Source organism: Lynx canadensis, chromosome B2, assembly GCF_007474595.2.
Source record: "Lynx canadensis isolate LIC74 chromosome B2, mLynCan4.pri.v2, whole genome shotgun sequence".
In the NCBI taxonomy this organism is placed as follows: Eukaryota; Metazoa; Chordata; class Mammalia; order Carnivora; family Felidae; genus Lynx; species Lynx canadensis.
In genome coordinates this window covers 118,313,846-118,339,279 of record NC_044307.1, presented here as the reverse complement: position 1 = coordinate 118,339,279, position 25,434 = coordinate 118,313,846, and the positions used below count along the sequence as shown (strand labels likewise).

Genomic DNA, 25,434 nt, shown 5'->3' with positions numbered 1-25,434 from the left:
TCCAGACAGATCCCCACCAAACCTCACGCTCCAAGCGCGGAAGAGGCGGGCTGGGGGCTGGGGGGTGGGGGCTGGGGGCTGGGGGCTGGGAGCTGGGGGCTGGGGCGGGGGGCGGGGCTGGCTTCCAGGCGCGTCACAGCACGATCCGGACCCGGGTCCGAGCCAAGCTCGCCGCCGCCCACCACCCGTGGGAACTCCCCCCGCTCTGCTGCCCCCGCTTTCGCAGCCCGCCTCCTCCTTGATGATGCAGACAAGATCCGCTCTTCCCCCTCCCAGGTCCCCAGTCCCCCAACGGGTGACCCGGCCGCAAAGTTGCACTTCTGGAGCCGGGATTACCACAGACAAAATCTATCTGTGGGAACAAAATACCCGCTTTCAGGAGCTCTTCTCTGGGCTGGAAGGCCAGAAGGTGGAAACGGACACACCCACCCGTGGGGCGCGCCTCTTGCTGTGGTGGAGCCCCGGGTCCCAGAGCCGAGGTCGGCGCCCCGCCAGTCCTCTGGAGCGATAGGGGAGCCCTTGCGGATTCCCGGTTTTCCTGGAGCAGGCGCTACGGCCCCACGCCCCTCAGACTCTTTCCTATCAGACGCCGCCTGGGGGGGTCGGGGTCCCCCTGGCGGGCTGCTCGGGCGCTGCGCGAGCGGAGCCAAACTGCTCCCACCTGACACTGCGGACGCCCCCTCTGTCTACACCGCCCTAGGGCGTCTAACAGGTCAGTCGCAGGTCGGCCTCCGAAGGGGCTCTGAGAAATGGCTAGGGGGTGAGGGTTATGGGCAGGAAGCCTTGATAAGGGCGAACCAGATGGCTGAAAGCTTTGATGAAAGGTGCTGACGTTGAACTGCAAACATCAAAGTCAGTGAGGGGTACAGGTTACTCCTCCTTGCTCCCAAACGTCCAGTGAGTGGAGATTGCCCTATTCATAGAGTAAAACGATATGGTAATTACCTCCAATCTGGCAGTGGCAGAGTGGTGATTTTATTATATGCAGGTCAATTCAGTAAATAAAGGTTCATGTAAAACTCTGGGTTACTAGATATTCCAGCCATGACACTGGCATGTGCTGAGCACATCAGCTACAGCACTGGGAGTGAGGTACGCCTGTGTGCATCCTGAATATGTTTTAGGGGACGGACTAGAAAGCAAGTATGGGGTTCCCAGGAAGTATATTTGTGTATTTGACATGGGAGGAAAGGGGGAGTGTGGAGAGGGATTCCATGTAACAACTCCACATTTCGGAATTCAGACATAGAAATGAGGAGAGAGACTCTAGAAATTGGAGATTTGTGGTTCAATCTTCCTGTCTTAAAGAGTTTGGAGATTTGGCACTTTTAGTAAAAATTTCACAACCAACTTGTTAAAAAAAAAAAACAAAAACAAAAACAAAAACTGAAGGAGTAGGCAGAGAGGTGAAGAAATAAGCCACACCAATAAACCACCTGTAGTTTCATTTTTACGCCACCTGCAACTAGTAGTAGTCTTTAGCCCACAGCCCCTTGCTTAATTCTCTTGGTTTTCTTACACATTTTTCAAGGCACCCCGCCAAAGGAGTGTGATTTCACTGGGACTTTCTTCTAGTTGTAGTCTCTATATATTTATGAAACCACATTTTACTATAGAGCTCTTGAGAGTAGACATCTCTTGGTCATGTTCACTAGCTTTCTGGAGAATGAATATCAGGTTCATAGTGTCCATAGAATCATCAAACATGACATTGTGTGTAATACAAGTGGTGAAACATTTAAAATGGTCATCTAACCATTTTGCACATTGGGTACCTGAGCCTTCCTTCCTCAAAGAGGAAGTGATAAGGGCTATGAAAGAAAAAATAATCCCATTCTTATGGCCACAGGTATTGATGATCCCTCATTCCTGAAGTTAGATTTCAGTGATTCAGCCAAAAAAGAAGAAGAAGCAGAGATGGACTACATGAGACCACCAAAAAAGAATTATTTACATTTCTTTTAAAAATAATTATTATCTGTCTCAGATAAGACTGAGATTAAATGTTTTATAAAGAGTTATCTACAATTCAGTAGACTAAGCAACTCCCAAGATAATAGTTATAAATCCTTTCCTGGCATTGAGTGCTCAGGGCAAGCTCAGGTAAATTATTTAATCTTTGCTAATGGCCAGTGTCTCTCCATCTGGGGAAAAAAAAAAAAAAAGTCCAGTAAGTACAACATGCTGATAATGGATTTTGAATTTAGCTCCATGTCTGCCTTTGAAGTAATGGATGGGACTTCTCACCATCAGGCTGCATTGCACTTCACACATAATATTTTTGCACTGTCCTTATGAGATTTGTAAATTTCCACTAGAATAAGCCCATCTTATAAGAAAGAGTGCGCAGTGGGAAGAGAGCACTCATCTCTGTAATTCAAGTTCAACTACCTACAAACACTACTAACAGAGGAACTTTGAACCTCATTTCTCCCATTCCTTAAGTAGGAACAAAGTTTTTGTGCAAATTGAATGAAACAACACATATAAGACTCTTCACAGCTGTGACATAGATTCTCAATACATGTTTAAACACACACACACACACACACACACACACACACACACCCCAAACTTGTTTTAATGTTATTTAACATAGTAAAAAAGAAGACTCTTCCTTTGGAATCAAGAATTAACTTGAGAAAATTTTTGAAATATGAAGATCTACATTTTCATTGCTGGTATACTATAAATGGAAGCCCAATGGATGGCAACAAATTTTTAGTAAATTCATTTTGAAAATATACACTGGAATAAAAAGAGTAAGTATTTTAAGTAGATCATGTAACAAGGCTAAGAAATGGAGTGTTGGAAAGTTTGTGTGATATACCCATTTTCTTTTTCCGTAAATGCAGCCCATAGCATCTCCAGACTTGAGAAGAGGTCCTCAATCAAAAAAACCTTTTTTTTAATCTTCAGTGGAAAACAAATGCAATTGTTTGCTAGATTCTCATCTGAATTATTTCACTCCAGCTGTGAAATAGATTGATAGTCTCAAGGCCCCCAAGGTATCTCTGCTGGAAGCCATAGTTGCTGTTTCAAAGTAAGGGGTAAAAAAAGGACAAAGTCAATTAAAGAAAATGAGCTATCTGATTTTATCTTTAAAATTTAGAATTAGGCAGAAGGAATACAGGGGAAAGAAAAAGGTAGCAGAAATACATTTACAAATAAATCTTTAAGGTCATTTTTATTTCACCATGATTTTGAATACCCCTCTAGCACATTTTTTTAATTTTTCTTTCTCATTATGGGCAATTGGCTGATAGTTCAGCATATTTAGCAGGAGAAAGATGCTGCTAATTTCATTAAACATGCAAGTGAGAGTACTAACTCCTCTCAACTAGAGGTTTCATAACTTTACAGCAGATACTATTACTTAAATATTTTATAAATTCTGTATTAAGCCCCTTATCTGATGATAATCTGATTAGATTATTTTTCCCTGAGGAACACTAACAGCATATAGATTCAAAATGTCTTTCTTCTAAAGTCCCAATTCTTTCCTTTGCACAGATTTGTACCAAATGTGGGTAAGGATCACTTTATGACTGCTGGCAATCCAGGAGGTACGTTCTCAAAAAAGTTTCTGACTGTGTGTTTTGTTACAAGAATCTTCTCACAGAAGACGGTAGATTTTGGTGAAATAGTGGAAAAGAGCGTAATGGTAACCTACCTGTTCCACTGTCCATGGTACTGAACCATTTGGGCCTCAGTGCCTGGCTACTCAAAGTGTGGTCTGAGGATGGGAAACATTGGCATCACTGGAGGTTGTTAGAATAGCAGGATCTTGGGCTCCAGTCCAAACCTACTGAACCATACTCTGCAATTAACATCCTTAAATGATCCATTGGCTTATGAAAATTTGAGAAGTGCTGCACTAGGACACAGTTCACATTATCTTGTAACTATCCTGGTGCTTTGCTTATATCACCCCTCATTTCAGTCCCTTCCTGAGGCACATCCCAAATGCTGCCTTTTAAGCTATGTTTTATTTGGTGATGGGAGTGTGGTATTACACAGACATCATAGCTTTGGAATCAAGCAACTAGGTTAAAATCTCAACTTGTACTGACCACTCTGAGCTTCATTGTCCTCATTCATGAAGTGTCAATCATTATAGTATGTCCTTATAATGCCATTTTAAGAATTCAATGATAATAAAATAGTATTTGTAAAGCACTTAGCCTGGCAGGTAGCAAATGTTCAACAAGTCTCTCAATCACCTTGTGAGTGCTACATACTTTACCAAACAGGGGGGCCCTCTCAGTATCACACTCTTGGACATGGTGAAAATTTATTGTAAAACAATTTAATCTTTAATTTCTGCTCAATCAAATCACAGTACAACCACATTAAATTAGTTAATAAAGTACAATTTTAATACCTAACAAATCTTCTTTTGGTATTCTGTGTCTCCACCCATAATTATGACCTAGAGGAAAGAAGGATATGTTCTTTCTTGACAATTGTGTGAGAGTATTCTTATTAAATTAAAGCAAGATGACTTGTTATTTTGAATTGTAAAAATGTTTATAAATATCTGGATGCCTTAATTCTACTACCAACAAAAATCCATACACGTGTACAGCTGACATTGTAAACAGTAACCATTTACACTTATGTATAGTCTCTAATTAAGCCACAATGTTGGTTTAAAAAAATGGAATGCAGTTTAAGATCTTTTTTAAATGTTTATTTATTTCTGAGACAAGAGAGAGACAGAGCATGAGTGGGGGAGGGGCAGAGAGAGAGGGAGACACAGAATCCAAAGCAGGCTCCAGACTCTGGGCTGTCAGCACAGAGTCTGACATGAGGCTCGAACTCACAAACCGTGAGATCATGACCTGAGCTAAAGTCGGTCGCTCAACTGACTGAACCACCCAGGCGCCCCTGGAATGCAGTTTAAATTGTGCTATTTAGGATCCCTGGGAATACCCTTTCACACACTTTTTTTTAAAACATGAGAAAATGTTGACACATTCATTTTTCAAAAGAAATGTCAAATCTGATAATCTGTTCTGTTACAATAGTCATTTAATGAGTTTTGACACTTGGAATCACTGCTCATTGTGCCACTGCTGATCTGAAAACACCTATAAGGTGTTTCTTCTATAAGGGAATGAGCTATAATGAACTTGAGCAGGCCAAATCTTCTTTTAGGCATGATCTTCATTTCTTTAACTTATTGGAAAAAAAGGCTTTGAAATACTTGACACATCATTCCTTTTGGCTCCCTCATTTTTTACTTTATGAACACAAGTTAAGTGCCCGTCTCAGGATCATATAACTAGAGAGTGGTAAGGGCATGACTAGAACTTGGGTCATTTTATTCCTACTTCAGAGTCTATTCAATATTCACTCACATAAAACATGATTCATGTTGGGCTGCCTTAAAGTCAGCTTTAAAGTGATTGTTTGAAAGATTTTAGCATATCCCTGGAAGTAAATGCATTTCCCCAGCTTTACCACATGTCCACACCTAAGGAAACAGGCTTATAATAAAATGTGAATAGAAATTCAGTTTTAGATTGTTCATTCATTAATTCAGAAAGCATTCACATAATGTATTGGACATTATATTCATTTAAAGCCATATAAAAATGAATGAGTCAGAGCCCTTTCCCTCATATTTATTGTGGTCTGGTGTGTTTTTGAACTTTCATAAGAATACAATTGCCATATGAAAAGTGCCCTAATAGGGGTACAAAATGATATAAAGTAGGGTTGTCAGAAATCCTTTGGAGAGCTATAGCTCAAAGGAGATTTCAAAGACATGGGGAGGCCAGATCTTGGTCTTAAAAGAGGAAGAAGCTTCAAAGTGTGGACAGGGGAAACAGAATTCAAAGAAACAGAATTTCTGTGTGTGCAATTTCCAGAGGAGAAAACAGTGTGGTACATTCAGAGGAGTGTAGGTAAAGCCAATATGGCAGGAGTGTGAAAATAAGCCAGAGCTATAGAAAGGAATTTGGAGAGAGAGATAGGGACCACCTCACAGAGGGCCTTGCATTCCAGGTTAAGTTCAGATTTTATCCTGGAAAAATTAGGGAACGTTAGAATATTCCTTTGGCAGAAGTGTCAGAGGTTACATGTAAGGGGTGAGAAACTCAGAAGCAGACAGGCAAAAACGTTAGAAGATTTTTGTAATAGTCCAGGTGAGGGAAGATGATGGGCTGATTTAGGACATTGGGAGTGATGATGAATTGGAAAAATTCAGAAAACACATATTTTTATTTACACTCTCTAGCACTGGTATTCAATGAGCAGAGCAATGCATACTTTTCTATTCATTCTTCTCCTGCTAAATAAGAAATGAAGACTAAGGGTTCATTGGCGGTTTCCACCATGGTATAATTCTGTGTCCTCAAAAATATCTGATCCATTAAAGAGTTAAAATTCAGGTATATATTGGTGCACTTGGGTGGCTCATCAGTTGTGTCTGACTTCAACTCAGGTCATGATCTCCCGGCTTGTGAATTTGAGCCCCACATCAGGCTCTATGCTGACAGTTCAGAGACTGGAGCCTACTTCAGATTCTGTGTCTTCCTCTCTCATTCTGTCTCTCTCTCTCTCTCAAAAAATATAAACATTAAAAAAAAATCAGGTATATATAAAAGCAATGGTTTGCATTATTATCCATAGCAACAATACCATAGCGAACCTTCATATAGTACTCACTATGAAGTAGGCATAATTCTAAGCATTCTGAGGGAAGTGAAGTGATTTACACAAGTTAGTAAGCAGAGTCACTGGGCTTATGAGCCATGCAAGCTGATGCCAGAATCTGAGCTCTCAAGAACTGTTAGCTGCTTTTCAATAAAAACTGGAAAGCACCTCTGGGCTCATCAGTAGGAGCAGTCAAATTATGATATGTTCACGCAACGGAATACCATGCAGCGCTAAACAGAAAAGATCCATATCCAGTGATATGGGTAGATTTCAAAGAGATACTGTTAAGTGAAAAAAGAAGGTGTAGAACATCTTGTATAGTGCGATCCCATCTTTGTGAAAGTGTGTGTGTGTGTGTGTGTGTGTGTACACGCGTGTGTGTAAGACAAGAAGGGATACACATTTTTATTTTATACAATTTCGTTCCTTTATTTTTTTAATAATGACATTGTATTAATTTTTATAGTAACATTTAAAAACTAACAATAACAATCTTGAAGACTTTTCTCTGTAACCGTGGACCTAGAAACAGATGGATCTTACTGATAAATTACAGACTTAGGAAGTTCACGTTCATATTTTCAGACTTTTCTTCAAACTTGGCATATACACACAGCAAATTTAGATTTAAATACCAGATTTGACCTTATAATTTGACAGCTAAAATACAGAATTTTTCGAATCTTTACTGGATATGTGCAATTTTTTGAGAGAGAGAGAGCATGCGTGAGCACTAGTGGGGGAGAAGGGCAGATGAAGAGAGAGAGAGAGAGAGAATCTTAAGCAAGGCCCCCACTGAGCAACTCTTAAATGATTTTAAAAATAGAAAGCGATACATTATTGCTATTAGAGAAATTAACCTTATTAAATGGACTTCTGCTTAATTCAGCATTCCTTTCCTATTGACAAAATAAATCCTCATTCCTCAAATGCATGTCAAATCAGCTCTTTTGTTTTCCTGTGGGCTTCTTCATTAATTATTTAAACAAAGGTTGACATGGGCCAACCAAAAGATCTGAGAACAAAGCTTTCACAATGTTTACCCAAATATACCCATGAACCTCTTTTACAAGGTTTTATAAAGTGTAGAGTGTACTAGTAGATTTTCCTTCACAGATTGACCAGTTACCCAATAGAAGATTTGAAATTACTTTTTTAGCCTTGAAAGAAAAGATACACTTGGAATGTTGGAGCTCAAAGAGTTTAACTTGCCCAGAAACTGACCCAACAAATATTATTAGGTCTAGGACAAGGACAGGTCTCCTGTCTTGTTGCTCAGTACCCTCCTATGTAAAAACATTCTCTTATAAATGGTTACAGTGAGGATACAGGTGCTTTGCCAGGGACTTTTGCAAATCAAGAGATTAATGAAGGCCAGCCTACTGGATCTGTGATGTTACTGGATGATTGAGGAAAGATGCTTTATTGAAATGTAAAGATGGCCTGTAGGAAAATGTGAAAAATCGCAGGGACTTTAAAGACAAAATACAATATAGCAAAGAAATTCTGACTTCCCACCTAATGATTTGACTCATGCCCCAGTTCGTGGCACAGTAGATATAAAGGTAAAAACCCACTTTCCTCAGCAAAAGGAATATTTTGATGAAATTTTTCTGAATCCCTTGCAAAATTAAGAACACTGAGGGGCTCCTGGGTGGCTCAGGTGGGTAAGCCACAGACTTTTGATTTCAGCTCAGGTCATGATCTCACAGTTCATGAGATCGGGCTCCGTGTCAGGTTCTGCCCGGTCAGTGTGGAGCCTGCTCAGGATTCTCTCTCTGCCCCTCTCCTCTAGCACTCTCTCTCTTTCTCTCTCTCTCAGAAGCTAAGCAACATTGAGAGGAGCCACTCAGGTTTGAGAACATATGAAATATGAATTAATTACCGAAAACCAGTAGGTATCTGGTTGTCCTCTTATTTCTTCCCTACAGTTTCACAGTCAAAGGAACCTACTAGATCCAGAAAGGGCAAAGGATTGACAGTCGAGCACATTCTGATGAATTGTACCCTTAGGGAAAAAAAGAAGAAAACCAAGAAGGCCTCTGATACCATCTATGGGAAGGTCAGAAACTATAAATTTGTGATAACAACTGTTTGTTCTTTTATTCAATATATTTCTCATGAGTTCCTACTACTAGGAGCCAGGCTTTGTTCTGGGCCAACCATCTGCACCATTAATGATTTGGATCCCACAGGGGGCAGAAAGTCACTGTAGACAAAAAATAGCAACAGGAAATGGTAAGTGCTGTAAAGAACATAAAGCAGGGGAAGAGGCTGAGAGTGATCCAGCGGAGGACCGTGGCTTTAGGTAGAGGCGTCAGTGAAGTCCTCTCTGGGAGCAGATACTTGAGGGGAATATATAAAGGGGATAAGGCAGAGCCTTGACAATATGTGCAGCAGAGGCAGACCAGGTTGAGGGGGCAGCAAATGCAGGAAAACTCTGAGATGGAATAGTTTGGGTGTGTTTGGGGACCAACCAGAGGCCAGGATGGCCAGGCAGATGAGGGAGAGGGTGAATGGTGACAGATAAGAGAGGAGAGGAGTCTGGGACTGAGTGTCCAGGGCTCTGTAGGACTCAAGCTTCAGCTGCAAATCACACCATTTAAAGTTGTACCCTTATCTCCTATAACAAGCACAACGATAGAAATTGTGACTTGAGGGGCTCTTGACTGGCTCAATCAGTGGAGCATGTGACTCTTGATCTCAGGGTCATGAGTTCAAGTCCCATGTTGGGTGTGGAGCCTACTAAAAATAAATAAATACATATATATATATATATATATGTGTGTATATATATATATATATATGTATATACATATATATATATATATAATTAAAAAGAGAAATTGAAATTTTATTTCTGGACACCCATTTCAAACTATTAAAATGCCAAAATTAATAACCCGAATAAATAAAACAAAAACATACGTGCAGGTGCTTAGGTTCTAGAGGGTCCTTGTCCTCTGCTCAGTTTGAGCAATTGCACCTACACAGGAAAAACTGGTAGCCAAGCAGGGAGCCCAGTATCAGCTTTACAATGGCTATGCAAATACGTTAAGCAAATTCCAAAATGAAGAGCTGTCTAATGAAAGGTGAATTGGAAACACTGCTATAGGCTGAGTCATTCTACTCCCTCTCTCTTCATCACTGGGCCCTCTGTGTCAGGCAGTTGAGCTAGAGCACAGCACTGGCCTTTTTTTTTTTTTTTTCAACGTTTATTTATTTTTGAGACAGAGAGAGACAGAGCATGAATGGGGGAGGGTCAGAGAGAGGGAGACACAGAATCTGAAACGGGCCCCAGGCTCTGAGCTGTAAGCACAGAGCCCGACGCGGGGCTCAAACTCATGGACTGTGAGATCATGACCTGAGCCGAAGTCGGCCGCTTAACCGACTGAGCCACCCAGGCGCCCCAGCACTGGCCTTTTTAACTGAGAAGGAGTCAAACATTTCAAAGATAAAGGGATGTAGACCAGAGATCCAGAGATCTCTTTAACACAGAGATCCCAAAGGGAGTCGGGAGAGAGTCAAGAAGTATGTACTCCAACACTTTCCTCTTGGCTTTTTGCCCACAGAAACGCTAGGAGATGGGAACACACATGATCACACTTACATGTGGAAGCTAGGAAAAACAAAAAAAAACAACCTCATGGATATAGAGAACAGACTGGTGGTTGTGGAAGCAGGGGATGGGGTTTGGGACAAATGGGTACAGGGGGTCAAAAGGTACAAACTCCCAGTTATGGAGAAAATAAGTCATGGGACTGTAGTTAATAATACTGTATCACGTATTTGAAAGTTACTAAAAGTAGAACTTAAAAATTCTCACCACAAGAAGAAAAGCTTGTAACTATGTGTGGTGGTGAGTGTTTAGATTTACGGCGGTGATCATTCTGAGATACCAATTTGAATCATTATGTTGTCCACCTGAAACTAATACAATGTTATATTATTCAGTTATACCTCAAAAAAAGCAAACAGAAAAGAAACACGGGAAAAATGAAAGATGTTTTGACTTCCTCTAACATTATAGTTTTTAAACAATTATAAACCAAAAATAGTTAAGCTTTATCATAATAATCATTTAGCTGAGGCTCCTTAATTAAAAAAAAAAAAAAAAAAAAAGGCTCTACGACTTTCAGAACAAAGACACGTCTGTTCCAGGTGAGTCTCCCTAGAGTAGCATATGCTTTCTCTACTGCTTACAGAAACCGTGAATTTCATTCAAAATAAAGATCAACTACTCAAAATGTTTAATTTCTAGCTCAGTAAGCATGAAGACCTCAGACACACCAGAATGATAAGTTCTGAAAAAGAGAAAATTTCATAGTCTTTAAAAAAATTTTTTTTAACATTTATTTATTTTTGAGAGACAGAGAGACAGAGTGTGAGCAGGGAGGGGCAGAGGGAGAGGGAGACAGAATTAGAAGCAGTCTTCAGGCTCTGAGCTGTCAGCACAGAGCCCCATGCGGGGCCCGAACTCAAGGACCTCGAGATCATGACCTGAGCCAAAGTTGGATGCTTAACTGACGGAGCCACCCAGGTGCCCCCAAAATTTCAGTCTGCGACGACCGTCACTCTAACTGTAGCTAGATTGTCCTTTTCTTGAGTTGGCATTAGCACTGGTGTTGAGAGCCCTTTTGATTGGAGGTAATTTGCAATCCTAAATATGAGAACTGGTGGTTCCTAGTGGCAGAGGTGAAGTTTTATTTAGAGTAAGAAAAGTCATAAAGTGAAGAGGTTTCAATTCAAAACCATTTAAATTGTGAGTCACCCTTGAGTTTTAAGATATGATGAGTAAAACCGTCAGCCGAAATCATTTTAATGGGCTTTTTACTCATCAAGCCTTAATATCTTTATTCATTAACATAGCTCCTTAAAAAAAATAGCTCCTTGACTTGAATTGACCCCCTCTTTCTTTCATAAAACCACCATATTAATTTTTAATGAAGGAATTTTCTTGCCTAAAAACTTCAATGGCTGCCCATCACAACAAGATAAATGCAAACTATTCAGCTTGTCTTAACAGCCTGGTTTGTTTCTGACCTCTCTAGACTTATCTATAACCCCTCTCGTGGCACGAATAGAAACTGCTTTATCTGGATGTCCTAACATTCAACTGGGGAGTAGGACAAAATCCTTGACCCTTGATAGACGTTGAGAGTTTTCTAGTTCCAAACAGGAGAACCTGTTTTTCTGTTTTTCCTTCTTGAGCTCCCTATGTTCATATATGAAACCAGGCGGCCTGACTTCTTTTGTACCACTTGGGGACAGCTGACATATTTTCACTTCCTGACTGTGAGGAGGGGCTTCGAAGGTCAGTTTCTATGTTTCCCCCTTCCGTAAACATGTCCCACGGGCCTGCCACGTGCCAGGCACGAAGGACTTGCAAGCATTCTGAATGCCCCTGTCTCTGAGGGGGCTTCAGGAGATGTGGATGCTCTCTCTATCCCCACCTCCCCCAGACCAATCTCATTCATAGTTTTGCCTAAGGCTGCCCTAGCCTAAGGAATTCTTATTTGCCAACACAATACAGTTCTATCTGGACTCACCCAACTCTTCCTGTTTTATCCAAACCATTCAGCTCAGCATGAGGAACACCGTCCTGGACAGGAGAAGCTGAGGAGTTGTTTCCACAGCTCTCTGACAGGAAATGCCTCGCTGGATGGAAGCATCTGCTTGATTGAAGACAAAAAGAGATTACAAGTTTTGATCCTTCCTTTTTCATGCCTAGGCCCCTTCTCCTAACACTTCTCTCCCTTCAGAGGAGCCCTCTGGCATGCTGCCTCCACCTCCATGCAGGCAGCTAATTGCCTCCCTGTTCTCTTCAGGCTTCTTTCAAATCCCCCCCCACACACACACACACAAAATCCAATTCAATTCAGCATTTTTTTTATTAAGTACTTAATAACTATTGGGCCACTCGATCATTGCCCCACCTTAAGACGTTTAGAGCAAATTGACTGATTAATTGTATGGAAAACTATTCACATCCCAGATTTAGATCAATGAAACATCCTTTCTTCCTCCATTTTTATACAATTCTGTGCTTCAAGTATAAACAGTTGTGTTGAAATTTTGATAGGGGTGATAGAGGGGGTGAGTTAGGCACAGTGAGGGCCAGTGTCCTGAAATAGCAGAGGAAAATGTCCCAGGCCAAAGTAAATCTTTCTTTCTTCCTTTCCTTCTTTCCTTCCTTCCTTCCTTCCTTCCTTCGTTCATTCTTTGAAGAATATGTATAATGGGGAAGGGATGACATCAGGAGGAACGGATTGCCCATCAGGCCCAGGGGAAGTTAGAAGCCAGTGTCTCTGGAAAAAATGTTTAAGCATAAAACATTAAGAGAATAAAGTTAGATTACAAATTAGATTCCAGGGGTGCCTGGGTGGCTCAACTGGTTAAGCATCTGACTCTTGATCTCGACTCAGGGCATGATCTCATGGTTCATGAGAGCACAGGCTTGGGATTCTCTCTCTCCCTTTCTCTCTGCCCCTCCCCTGCTCACACTTGCTTTTTCTTTCTCTCTCTTTCTCTCTCAAAAATAAATAGGTAACTAAACGTAAAAAATAACAAAAAAATAATTAGATTCCAGGGTTTGGGCGGTGTGCAAAGAGACAGGTGGATAGAGATATATGTGTAGGAAAGGTGCTGGGAAGAAAATAACGAAATGTTAGCCATTGTCCTTACTGGTTGGAGTGGTTGGGGGGGGGGGAATCTTGTTTCCTGTGTATTACCAAGTTTTGTACAGTGAACATTTGTTACTCTGTAATGAGAAAAATAAATTGTTAGTAAGAAACAAAACCCAGAAATATTTTCCATGCTGAGGGTTGCCTGCTGCCTTGGGTGGGGGGGGGGGTCCAGCAGGAACCTCTTTCAGGGGACTTATTGGGGTAAAAGAGGTGCCCTTGTCTCTGTGTCAGTGATTTCTCCTCCAGTGGCACCTCTGTTCTGTCATTTCTTGTTCACAGCCACTTGTCAGTATTTGTAGCCTCTAGCCCACCCAGCTCACACCGTGCACCCTATCCTTTGCCCTTGGGACTAAGCACTCATAGTCTAACCCCAAGGAGAGAAGATGGGAGCAGTGTAAGAATCTGGACAATCCTGGAGAACTGGGGCTGTACGATACATTTGGCTTTGCTACAGAATTACAGGCATGCCTTTTATTATTTAATCATTTCTTCACCCATACATCTGTGTGTTATTTTTATGCTGACCAGTAGTTTCAGACAAAAGTCCCGTGTGACTGGAAAACATCCTCTCCATTCTCTTGGCGATGACTTACAATATGGGTAGTTCACCTAAGATCCTGAGTTGTGGAGATTTGGGGCTGACCTGAGGGACCTCAGGGAGAAGGTCTGAGCTTTCAGTGAAATGAAATCTTTTGTAAGTTAAAAGGCTATTTGAAAACGATTCTAAGATAATGCATCCCTGAAATTGCATTCTATACCAGATCCAATATAAAATTATGCCAAAAACCCAAAAGTACATTAAAAGATCAATGAAAATAATCACAGAAGTAATTAAATTCTATCATCATCTCTTCAAAGTTAAGTCGTTTTCTAGAAGTTTCTTAAAATTACTGATTTGACTCCATTCTAGAAGAGTCATGTTTTGTTCCTAGTAGTTTTGAATCAAGGCCACCCAATATGGTCTGGATTTTCTAGATTCGCCAGCTATGTGCTTACCAAAACACAGTCAACATTTTCTTTTATACATTATAGATAAAGCCTCTGATAATTTTATAAAATTTTAATGGTATTTGTTACTGCTACTTTTCAAGAAAGCTATTTAGCTTCTTATTGTAGGTCCAAAGCAGTCAAAAACCGATTAGAATATTGAGTTCTATATGAAACTTACTATACAATGGAATATTGGGTTAAATAATTTTCCTTTGTTTTTTTTAACAATAGAATCTCACTTTTTATGCTATCGTTAAAGAAAAAAAAATGTGTACATTTCCAATATTCTGGAAGTCCATCAAGACAATATGGTGTTTCATATTTAAAAAAAAAAAAAGAGAAATCCTTGAATAAACAAGAACACACTATGGTTTGCAGAGCCTCTGAAGTGAGTTTTAAAGCTATTAACTTTAATTATAAATGTGATTGTAAGATATTAAAATTAATAGCCCAATTCTTAGCTAAAATTAATTGAAACTGATGCTTAATGCACAGGTTCTTTAGCAATTACATTTTTATGTTTTCACACTAATTTTCCAAAGCTACTGCTCAGCTTATTCATGGTAGCCAAAAAACAGCTCATTATGAACCCAAAACATCTTTTTCTGCGGTTTGTAAGCAACATCTTGGTGGGGAAAAATAAGACTCTAAATCTCTGGTCCATAGCCATTTTATTTTCTTTGTTGTTATTTATTAGACACAGGTCATTTGAGAATCTGGTAAAAAACAAAACAAAACAAAACAAAAAAACTATAGCTCCTCATCCCCCAAAAAAGACTAACACTAGGGTGCCTGGGTGGCTCAGTTGGTTAAGCTTCCGACTTTGGCTCAGGTCAAGACCTCACAGCTTGTGAGTTTGAGCCCCGAATCGGGTCCTGGGCTGACAACTGAGAGCCTGGAATCTGCTTCAGATTCTGGGTCTCCCTCTCTCTCTGCTCCTCCCCTGCTTGTGCTCTGTCTCTCTCTCTCAAAAATAAACATTAAAAAATTATAGAAAAATACTAATGCCATCACATCTACAATTTTTTCCTGTGCTTGTAGAGAATTCACTATTGGCCTGGCATCCTTTCAGACTACCCAATTATTCATAAGCCTGAGGTTAAGCATCCCTGTCCAAAGACCAGGTCAATGTTTCATGTTAAGGTCAAGAGACATGTCTGTGCTTTTGCTTTGTGGGAACTCTTTATTTCCCTGCCAAGTTTAGTCTACTGATAGAATAACAGGAACAGTTTATGAATATCTGAAACTTATTGAACTGAATTTACAAATGTGTCAGGGTGTAGAAAGCACGTAATTACACCTTTTAGTATTTATTTCATCCAGTTAGCAGGGTTAGAGAAAGTAGAGAAGACATAGTGAAATGTCATCCTGTGGCCATTTATTTTCTGGAAAGCTTTCAAAGAGCATGTTTCAATGTGCCTAACAGCCTGTTACCTTAACAACAAACTTCCCACTCACAAGGGCTGCCATGATGCACTGATGTCATACTGAATCAATTCCAAGACATCTTCCAGGTCTTTGCTCATGGACAAATGTCACAAATATACACAGAGTGCATATTCACTACAAATATCACTCTATCGCCTATGCAATGGAACATACTACACTGGAATATCTTCATTCACTTGCATATAATTTAAATGGTATTGGGATGTTTAAGTCGGAGTGGGCTTCATTTAATTTTGAGGCAAGTTAAGCCTGATTATGCTCCATTTCTCATTCAACAAATCTCTGTAGGTTCTTAAATGAGAGAAAACAACAAACCAACCAACCACTAAAACCTGAACTGAAAACAATAAGTAAAACTGGGCCTTCCTACTGTGTCTTTATTTAAAAGTCATTCATGTTTGACCATGTTGCATTGTCCATAGAATAGTCTCAGTTATCAATTAGCTAAAGAATTCTGATGTCATGTGTTGTGTTAAAAGCAAGATAAAGTAATAGACCATATTGGTTATTATCATGCATCTTCCTTCCTTCCTTCCTTCCTTCCTTCCTTCCTTCCTTCCTTCCTTCCTTCCCTCCTTTCTTTTTTTTCTTTCTTTCTTCTTTCTTTCTTTCTTTCTTTCCAGAAAATGTCAAGTGATATCATTTGTCAAATAATAAACATTAATGCTGAGAGTTTATGGACCCTAATGTCAATAAGGCTCAATCATTAGAGGCACCTAAAATCTTATATGGCCCAAGTATATTGGAAACATTTTAAAGCTTCTGACATCATATTTTGCTTCCAGACAGATGTCACTCAAAGATGACACACCTTGTCTGGCGGTCTGACTCCATCAGGGAAATTAAACATCAAGAGAAAAAAAAAAAAAAAAAGGTTCAAAAAGACACACAACTTGAAGCAGTATAACCTTGAACTTTATCATAAAGGATGCCCGACAGCTGAATTCAATAGCAGAAAACCTTACACAAAGGTATTTGCTAAAAACAAATAAAACAAACAAACAAAAACGAACAAAACAAACAAAAAATAAAAAACAAACAAAAAAATAAAGTCTCAAAATGATATAAATATAAATATGATCAGAATATCAAATTGAATCAGATCTAATAATTTCTTCCTTAAGAGTTTCTAAAAAACTTTTAGGGAATTAAAAGATGAGATTTTGAGAATCCATCCTGATTTTACTTCAATCCTTTTTGTGTTTACTTAATTGATTAGCATTTGTGGTAGGCAGAATAATGTCTCCTCAAAGATGTCCATGCCCCAAACCCCAGAAATGGTGAATATATTGTGTTACATAGCAATGAGGAATTAAATTGTAGATGGAATTAAGGTTGCTAATCAGCTGACCTTGACATGGGGAGATTATCCTAGATTATCCAGGTGGGTTTAGTATGATCACCAGAGTTCTTTTAAGTGAAAGAGAAAGGCAAGAGACTCTGAGTCAGGGAGAAATTTGAGGATGCTATGTTACTGGCTTTAAAATGGAGGAAAGGGGCTCCAAAGTCAAGACATGTTGGAACAGGCAAGGAAACTGAATTTCCTCTAGAGTATCCAGAAGGAACTGCCCTGACGACATCTTGATGTCATCCCAGGGAGACTCGCTTTGGACTTCTGACCTCCAGAATTCTAAGATAATAAATTTATATTGTTTAAACCACTGAGAGAGCAGTAATAGAAAACAAACATAGTGTTACTGAACGCATAGTATGTAACCACCTCTGCATTATAGATGGGGTACATATTGAGGCATAAGTCATGGTCTGTCAATAAGTTTTGTGGAGGTAAGATTACACATACAAAATGTCTCCTCTGCATATCATGGGGTGAGTTCCATGGGAAAACTTTTACAATATTAAGAATCCTCTGACTTTTAAGGGGCTACCTGAGGAGGATAAACTTCATCATATAAACTGAGAGAAATAGAGTTAGAAATTTACAGAGAATATTTGAATTGGAAAGACCAATACCTTATGTTGAATCAGAACTAATGTCTGGACTACTGACGTTCCTTCTTCTATACACAACCACCTGTTTCAGAAGCTAACAATGAGAAATAATTCTTAGAAGTCCTATTTTCTCAAAGAGGAGTTTGGAAAGGAGGAAGTGTGATTGTGGATTTATAAGTCTACAGGGACTCAATGCAAGCAGCAGATGGTGAATGGTGGTGGCACTGACAGTCACCACTCCCCAACTCCTGGTTTTCTTCAGGCTGGTCTTCCACTCTTTGCTGGTGCTGGTAAGCATCTAATGGCTAGTAAACGTCTGATTATAACTTACATTCAAGACTGTATAGTTGAGTAACAACACTTTACACAAGCACATGTAAGTACAAACACTGCCCGAGGTGCACTTATGAAGTGGCTGGAAACCGGTCCTGTACAAAGTCCATCACAGGATTGCGCAGCAAGGTGAAAATTCCCCATCTTGCATGGAGGGGTTGAGATTTGAAAGAAGAGCGTATTACATATCCAGATTCTGACATAAGTACAAGGATGTGCTTCTCCCTCTGAAAGGGTCACAGTTTTATAGCAATTATCTTTCCCTTCTGGCACACAGAACCAAAGAATCATCAAAGAATTTGTCAGGTGTTTGGGCACAATATACAGATGTGATGAAAAGTGATGGCAGGTGCTCTCCCAATATTAGTGTGGGTAGCTGAGTTTTTATGTGCTATGACCAGCATTTTAGAACATGAGTTTTCCAGCTTAAGAGTCAATATATGTGCATTTTAAAGCATTTATAGAACACTACCTACTGTAGCAAGATTGATTACCACATTTTCAGGTAGGAAATGACTACATTATCATAAGTACTTGCTTAGGACTACTACCCATAGCATGTGAAAATACGGTGAATTTCTCCTCTGAATGTTTCTGAATAGAAATCACTATGAGATGCCCATTTTACCTATGGCAAATACTCAAACAGAATCAGTTATCAAAAATTTTACTTCCACTTCCCTGGTATTTCCTCTACTAACTGTAATTAGTATTCCTTCTTCCTCTTTTAGACATACTGGCATGCACTAAGTTGGACCCTAGAATGTGGTATTATAAAGTGATTAAATACGGGCAAATCAGGATTCAAATCCCAGCTCTACCACTGTGTGTGACCCTAGCAATCTGAACTTCACCTGTAAAGCAGGATACTAGAAAATCTCTCACAAGTATTTTCTTGATAATTAAAGAGATAACTCATATAAAGTGCTTGATGCATTGTATTAATAAATGTTCACTTTCGGGGCGCCTGGGTGGCGCAGTCGGTTAAGCGTCCGACTTCAGCCAGGTCACGATCTCGCGGTCCGTGAGTTCGAGCCCCGTGGTCGGGCTCTGGGCTGATGGCTCAGAGCCTGGAGCCTGTTTCCGATTCTGTGTCTCCCTCTCTCTCTGCCCCTCCCCCGTTCATGCTCTGTCTCTCTCTGTCCCAAAAATAAATAAAAAATGTTGGAAAAAAAATTTAAAAAAATAAATAAATGTTCACTTTCATTTTAATAGCTAATGCAAAGAAATCTACTGACAGAGAATGTGTTTATGTTAGTTTAGACAACCCCAGATTTAATAATGTTGGTTAAGTGAATAAATGAATTAATAATTACGTAACTGATTTGCTTAAGTCTATGACATGTAGTAAGAATGAGTACATTGTTCTTAATTTAGCAGGATACAAGCAGTGCTCTGTCAGGAAGATTCACTAATGGAATTGTCTCCTTGGTGGTGATTGGCTTGAGCTGAGCCGTCACATTCCCTGATGTGTTTGTCCTGGTGACAGGTCATACATATCAGAGAATTGCTTGGTCAGGGTCCGGGCTGGACTCATCAGTCTTGGCACATTGTTGTCCCTCTCTGGAACGTACCTACCCATAAGGGGAGAGAACTCACAACCTTGGCCTCATTTCCATTCACCCTGGAGCATGACAAATGCCGCTCGTCAACTGCCTGCTGACCACTTGGCTTATCTTTGGGAACAGAAAGCCAGCTTGAGAAAAATGGCAGCTGGGAGCCCAACCCATTGTTACTGTCAGGCCTTGGCCCATCCTCTGCAGCTCAGAGACAAAGGCGATTGGTGCTACCAAGTGTTTTTGCAAATATTATGAATCTTTTAAACGAAAAGGATTGATTGATAAATGCCATGTCCTCTTCACACTGAGCATACAGATCACCTGTCCGCTGGTAACACATTTGCCTACTGTTAATAGGACTTGGTCGTCCATCTTCCACTGCCTTTCTCAGAGGACCACACTAATGGTGCGATCTGAGAGGAACTGCACGGGAAGGAGGGGAACCTGGGATTTCATTCTGGATCTGCACGTACTGCCCAGGTGGCTTTGAGCAAGGAGGAAGAGACTAGCATTGTTGAACACCTTCCAGGTACCAGTCGTTGTGTAAGATGCCATGCATGCAAGTAAACTCTTTAAACCTCCTGACAACCCTGTAAGGTAGGTGTAATGATCTTCCTTTTACAGATGAAGAAATTGAATCTCAGAGAGACTATATAGCTGAATAGGAACAGATTTGGTTCTTAATGCTGCTAATTGCAAAGCCTACTTTACTGTGTTGTCTCTGGAACTCAGTCATCTTATCCACCAAAAAGGACATGAATTAGGTGGTAGGCATCCACATTTTCCCAACAGAGAGTCGCACAAGATCAAAATCCAATGACACGTAAGGGCACTTGGATGGCTCAAACATCTGACTCTTGACTTGGGCTCAGGTCAGGATCTCATGACTCATGGGTTGGAGCCCTGCATCAGGCTCTGCATTGACAGTGCAGAGACTGTTTGGTATTCTCTCTCTCCCTCTCTCTGCCCCTTCCCCACTTGCTCACACACTCTATCTCTCAAAAATAAATAAAACTAAGAAAAATCCAATGCCACAGAGATCACAGCCTTTCCTTTTCTCTTTCTTTTTTTTTTTTTAGAAACATTTTCTTTAATAAAAAGTCCATGTACTATATAGAAAGGTTGCAGGATTATTCACTGAGATAGCAATGAGTTTAAATGTGTCTCCCTCCTCCCCTCTCTTCCCACTGCCAATTTTAAGCAGAGCTTAGGGCTGTGCTCCTTCGACTCACAGGATAATTGTGGCCGAATGAAAAGCAGAAGCCACTTGAAATAACAGAGAATTTTCCTCGTTTTTGGGAAAGCCTCACCTCCTTGATGTCATTAGGATAAGCGCAGCAGGGGTAGAGGCAAGAGGAAGCAGTGCCTGTGAAGTCAACAGAGGGAGGTGGAAAGATTTCAACAGAGAAGGAAAAGAATGGCGTTCTCTGTGCAGGATTCTGAGCACGGTGCCAGGGCAGGGCCCCAAAGAAATGGTAGTTCTGTACAGGGGTCTGGTTGTTTTCTGGCTCCACTGAGGCTGGGTCTCAAGCACAGGCTTCCGAGCCTCCATGTGGCTTAAAGCACAGGGTACATGGGCTTCAAGCTTGAGGATGAGCTGACCACGATGAACTAGAGATGAAGCCTTCCTCCACTTTGTCGGCACCACATACACTTCCTGGATTCTTCTGCAGCCTTAATGACTAAGGCTGAGCTTCTCACCTGTCTGACAGTATAGGAGCTGAAAGCAGATTTTATATGGATTTAAAATAATAAACAAATGGGATATTTCCTGCCAGCAGAGTTTATAGACTGAATCACACCTGCTCTACAGCACTGGTTGTGACTCAGACATGAGTCAAGTGCGCATGCAAACTTTATTCAAACCCATCTTCCTTTTGTTTCTAATCCCTCATAAGGCCTCTTTTTCATGGTGTAATTTTAAAGGAATTAAATTTGAGCTACTCAAAATTCTGTATTAAATTATACTCAGCATCCACCAGAATTGCTAACTGATCCAAGTCTATTTAACAATATGACTGCTAGTAGTCACTCATGAAACAATCATGCAGGAAGGCTTTAGGATGCACTAGATTGTTAGTTTATGCTTATGTCTTTCTATGCACATTTCAACATCTTGGTTGCTTCTGAGGAAGAGACAGAACAACCAGATCAGGAAGGAACATGTCACAGGCATGTGGATGGTTGTGGTCAAGTTGTTGTTGTTGTTGTTGTTGTTTTTAAAGTTTATTTATGTTGAGAGAGAGAGAGAGCAGGGGAGGAGCAGAGAGAGAGGGATAGAGAGAGAGAGAATCCCAAGCAGGCTCCACACTGTCAGCGCAGAGCCGGACGCGGGGCTCAAACCCATGAACCGTGAGATCACGACCTGAGCTGAAGTCAAGAGTCAGACGCTTAACTGAATGAGCCACCCAGGTACCCCCGTTGCGGTCAAGTTCCAATGTCTAGCTCTCGGGCGGGAGGTAGGAGCACAGGCCTTTCCTTTACCATACAAACTTCGTAACTTACACATGAATGACAAACACTCTTTGGAATGTATCAAATATACATTAAAATATTTTTAAAAGCTGAAAACCTCTAGCAGGATCCAGGTTATAAACCTAACACATCACCTGTGGCTGTCTTGGACTTTACTGAGAAAATAAACACAGCGATTATATTCCAGTTCACTAAATCTACCAGCTGCTTGCGTCTGACCTTCACTTCCTTCCCTCTCTTTTGCCTCAGTGGGAAAATTGTAGCGTCCCTCTGTATCTGAAGCCTTTCCCCTCCAGCACACCAAGATCTCTCCCCGTCTCAGTTTGCAACCATGCTGTAGCACCTCTCCCCACCTAAATCAACCACTAACAGCCTCCCGTGACCTCAGGTCCCCCTCAGCTATTTCTCCTTCCCCTCCCCCGCAAAACTTCTTTCTAAAAACCTGTCCATCCTCACAGCCTACATTTTCTTATCCTCCAGTTCCTTGTCAGCATACTTGGCTCCAAATCTCCACTCAATCTACTCATGCCAAGATCAGACATGTTCTCATGCTGTCAAACCCACTCACGCCATGATATTTAAAGCATAATCTCAGTCCTGGACTGTGCCAAAAGTGCAAAGAAATACATAGATCCTAAATTGAACAGCAATGAGATTTCTGCTAAACTAAAAGCCTTGCACCGCTCTTGTTCGTGAATGCATACAAGTTTTCGTGTCTGAACGGTACTTGTGATTTCATTTAAGGTGACACTGATATTTATGGCGATAAAAAAATTAATATTGAACTTAAAAATGGCAAGATCATTGGCTGGCGGCTCCATAGATTAAGCGTCCGACTTCAGCTCATGTCATAATCTCGCGGTTCGTGGGTTCGAGCCCCACATCAAGCTCTGTGCTGACAGCCCGGAGCCTGGAGCCTGCTTCAGATTCTGTGTCTACCTCTCACTCTGCCCCTCTCCCACTCACGCGCTCTCTCTCTTTCTCTCTCAAAAATAAATAAACATTAAAAATGTTTATTAAACATTAAACATTAAAAATGGTTTTTTTTTAATTTAAAAAATGGCAAGATCATCATTTAAAACAATAACAAACAAACAGGACCCCCTGACTCCTTGGCAAACTCACCAAGAGGAGAGAATTTGTTTTTTGTGTGCAGGCTGCACCCAGAAACACTAGGTGAGTTTGCATCTGGGCACGTTTTGTGCATGAATTAACATCTTCCTGTTCCAAAAAATTTGCTCCAAAATGTAATATATGTCATTTTAGTTCCAGCTATTTTCAAGAATAATGCTCAGATCTTTTGAGTTTAAAATTTTACTTGATATATTTCAAAGATCGTTTGTTCGACTCTGAGCCTAATGTTTCTGATTAGTTGAGTTTTAACTTACTTTCTTCAAGGAACGAGGGATGGTATCAAAGGGGAAGAAAGCACACAATAAATGGGTGCAGTTAAGTAAGTGCTTCATAATTTGAAAAAGGCTAAGAACAGATCTAAGAATAAATGTTTATATTTTGATGGTAAAGAAGCCAGTTCCAAAAATTATGCTTAAATATTATATAAATGGATACAACCATACAAAAATATAGAATGTCAAGAGTATTCCTCACATACATTTTTAACAGCAAAATTAGCCACACTTAACATACTCATACTAATGGCTTTTGCCAAATTGGGGAAGCAAAATACTAAAAACAAAACACTAAATATAAAGGCCTGGTTTCTAATCTAAAAATAAGAGGGTCAACCTATTTATCTCAAAGGTAACTTCTAACTGAAGCTGTCTACTATTGTAAATCAATATTTTGGAATTCAACTAATCTTTCTTAACTATTATTCTGATATTTAATAACGCTTGGTCAATCTAAAGGATAAAGAAATATTTTAAAGATCCATTTATAGTTAAAGTGTTCTGTCTTTAATCATGCAAGACTATGTTCATAAAAAAAATGTCCCAGGGGTTCCTGGTTGGCTCAGTCAGTGACGCATGTGACTCCTGATCTCAGGGTTATGAGTTCAAGCCCCACATTGGGTGTAGAGATTAGTTAAAAATAAAACCTTTAAGAAAAAAAATGTTCCAAATGTTGAGTCACATTGTATTTATTAAGTCATCCCACATCTCGTGTGCACCATAATATTTTAGCCATTCACTCATTCATTCATTCATTCATTCATTTAAATATCTATTGAGCATATGTGCTATATATCCAGCACTTAAAAGACACTAATAAAAGGGAAACAGAATGCAGTTTCTTCCTTTTTGCCTTATACTCTGGTTGGGAGCAAACTATGACATGGTGTTTACCACGTGACCTATCAGTCTGAGCACTTCTTAAGTGGACTCATGTTAAGTACTGCAGTAACCCTAAGAGGTTAATACTATTGTCATTCCATGTTACAGATAAAGAAGACGAAACACAGAGAGATTAAGTAATTTGTCCTACATCACACGGCAAGTAAGTGATGGTCCAAGAAAGAAGAACACGGAAATTTTACAACGCAAAATGTTAGTGTGTCTTTGTACACTGTTGGGGCAAATACAAATGAAAAGAATGGCAGAAGATAGTCATGTGAAGTGTCTTGTCAGGGATTGGTCTCCCCTCAATAGCATCTCAAAAGGAAACAGGGACTGAGGATTGGTGAGAAGTGAGGCCCGGGGACAGAAAGCCCCAGAAAGCTTGCCTAGGTACAGCTAGGGAGTCTCGCTTTTGGAAGGGCTGGGAGAGAAGTATCCATTGTCCTACTCCAACACCTTTCTATGTTTTAGATACCTCTAACATCCACCTATCAGAAGAATAATTTAAGAACATAGCCGACGACACTCTATTTTGACTTTTTATAAAATGCTCCACTGTTAACTACTTGTAAAAGAGTTTTATTTTATATGACAATGGCTGTTCACATGGTAGTCATTGTTTGACTTTCCATCCATTATTCCATGGACATTTTCTACTGTGAACTTTTAAATGTCAGAAAAAAGTAATAGCTTTTTTTTTTAATTTTTTTTTTTTTCAACGTTTATTTATTTTTGGGACAGAGAGAGACAGAGCATGAATGGGGGAGGGGCAGAGAGAGAGGGAGACACAGAATCGGAAACAGGCTCCAGGCTCTGAGCCATCAGCCCAGAGCCCGACGCGGGGCTCGAACTCACGGACCGCGAGATCGTGACCTGGCTGAAGTCGGACGCTTAACCGACTGCGCCACCCAGGCGCCCCTGAAAAAGTAATAGCTTTGAGATTCAACTCTATTCCGGTTTTTGTTTATCAGCAAATCACTACCACACTGCCACCTAGTGGCTCTTAGCAGCAGCCTCTGCGATTGACAGAAC

General features: G+C 40.3%; 1 long non-coding RNA gene across 1 annotated transcript; it reads left to right on the top strand.

Moving 5' to 3' along the window:
- Positions 1-206: 206 nt before the first annotated feature.
- LOC115513426 lies at positions 207-25,021 on the top strand. Its single transcript, XR_003968688.1, has 5 exons — positions 207-712; positions 3,514-3,566; positions 8,598-8,728; positions 19,991-20,162; positions 24,508-25,021. It is a non-coding gene; the product is annotated as an uncharacterized LOC115513426 (long non-coding RNA).
- Positions 25,022-25,434: the final 413 nt, after the last annotated feature.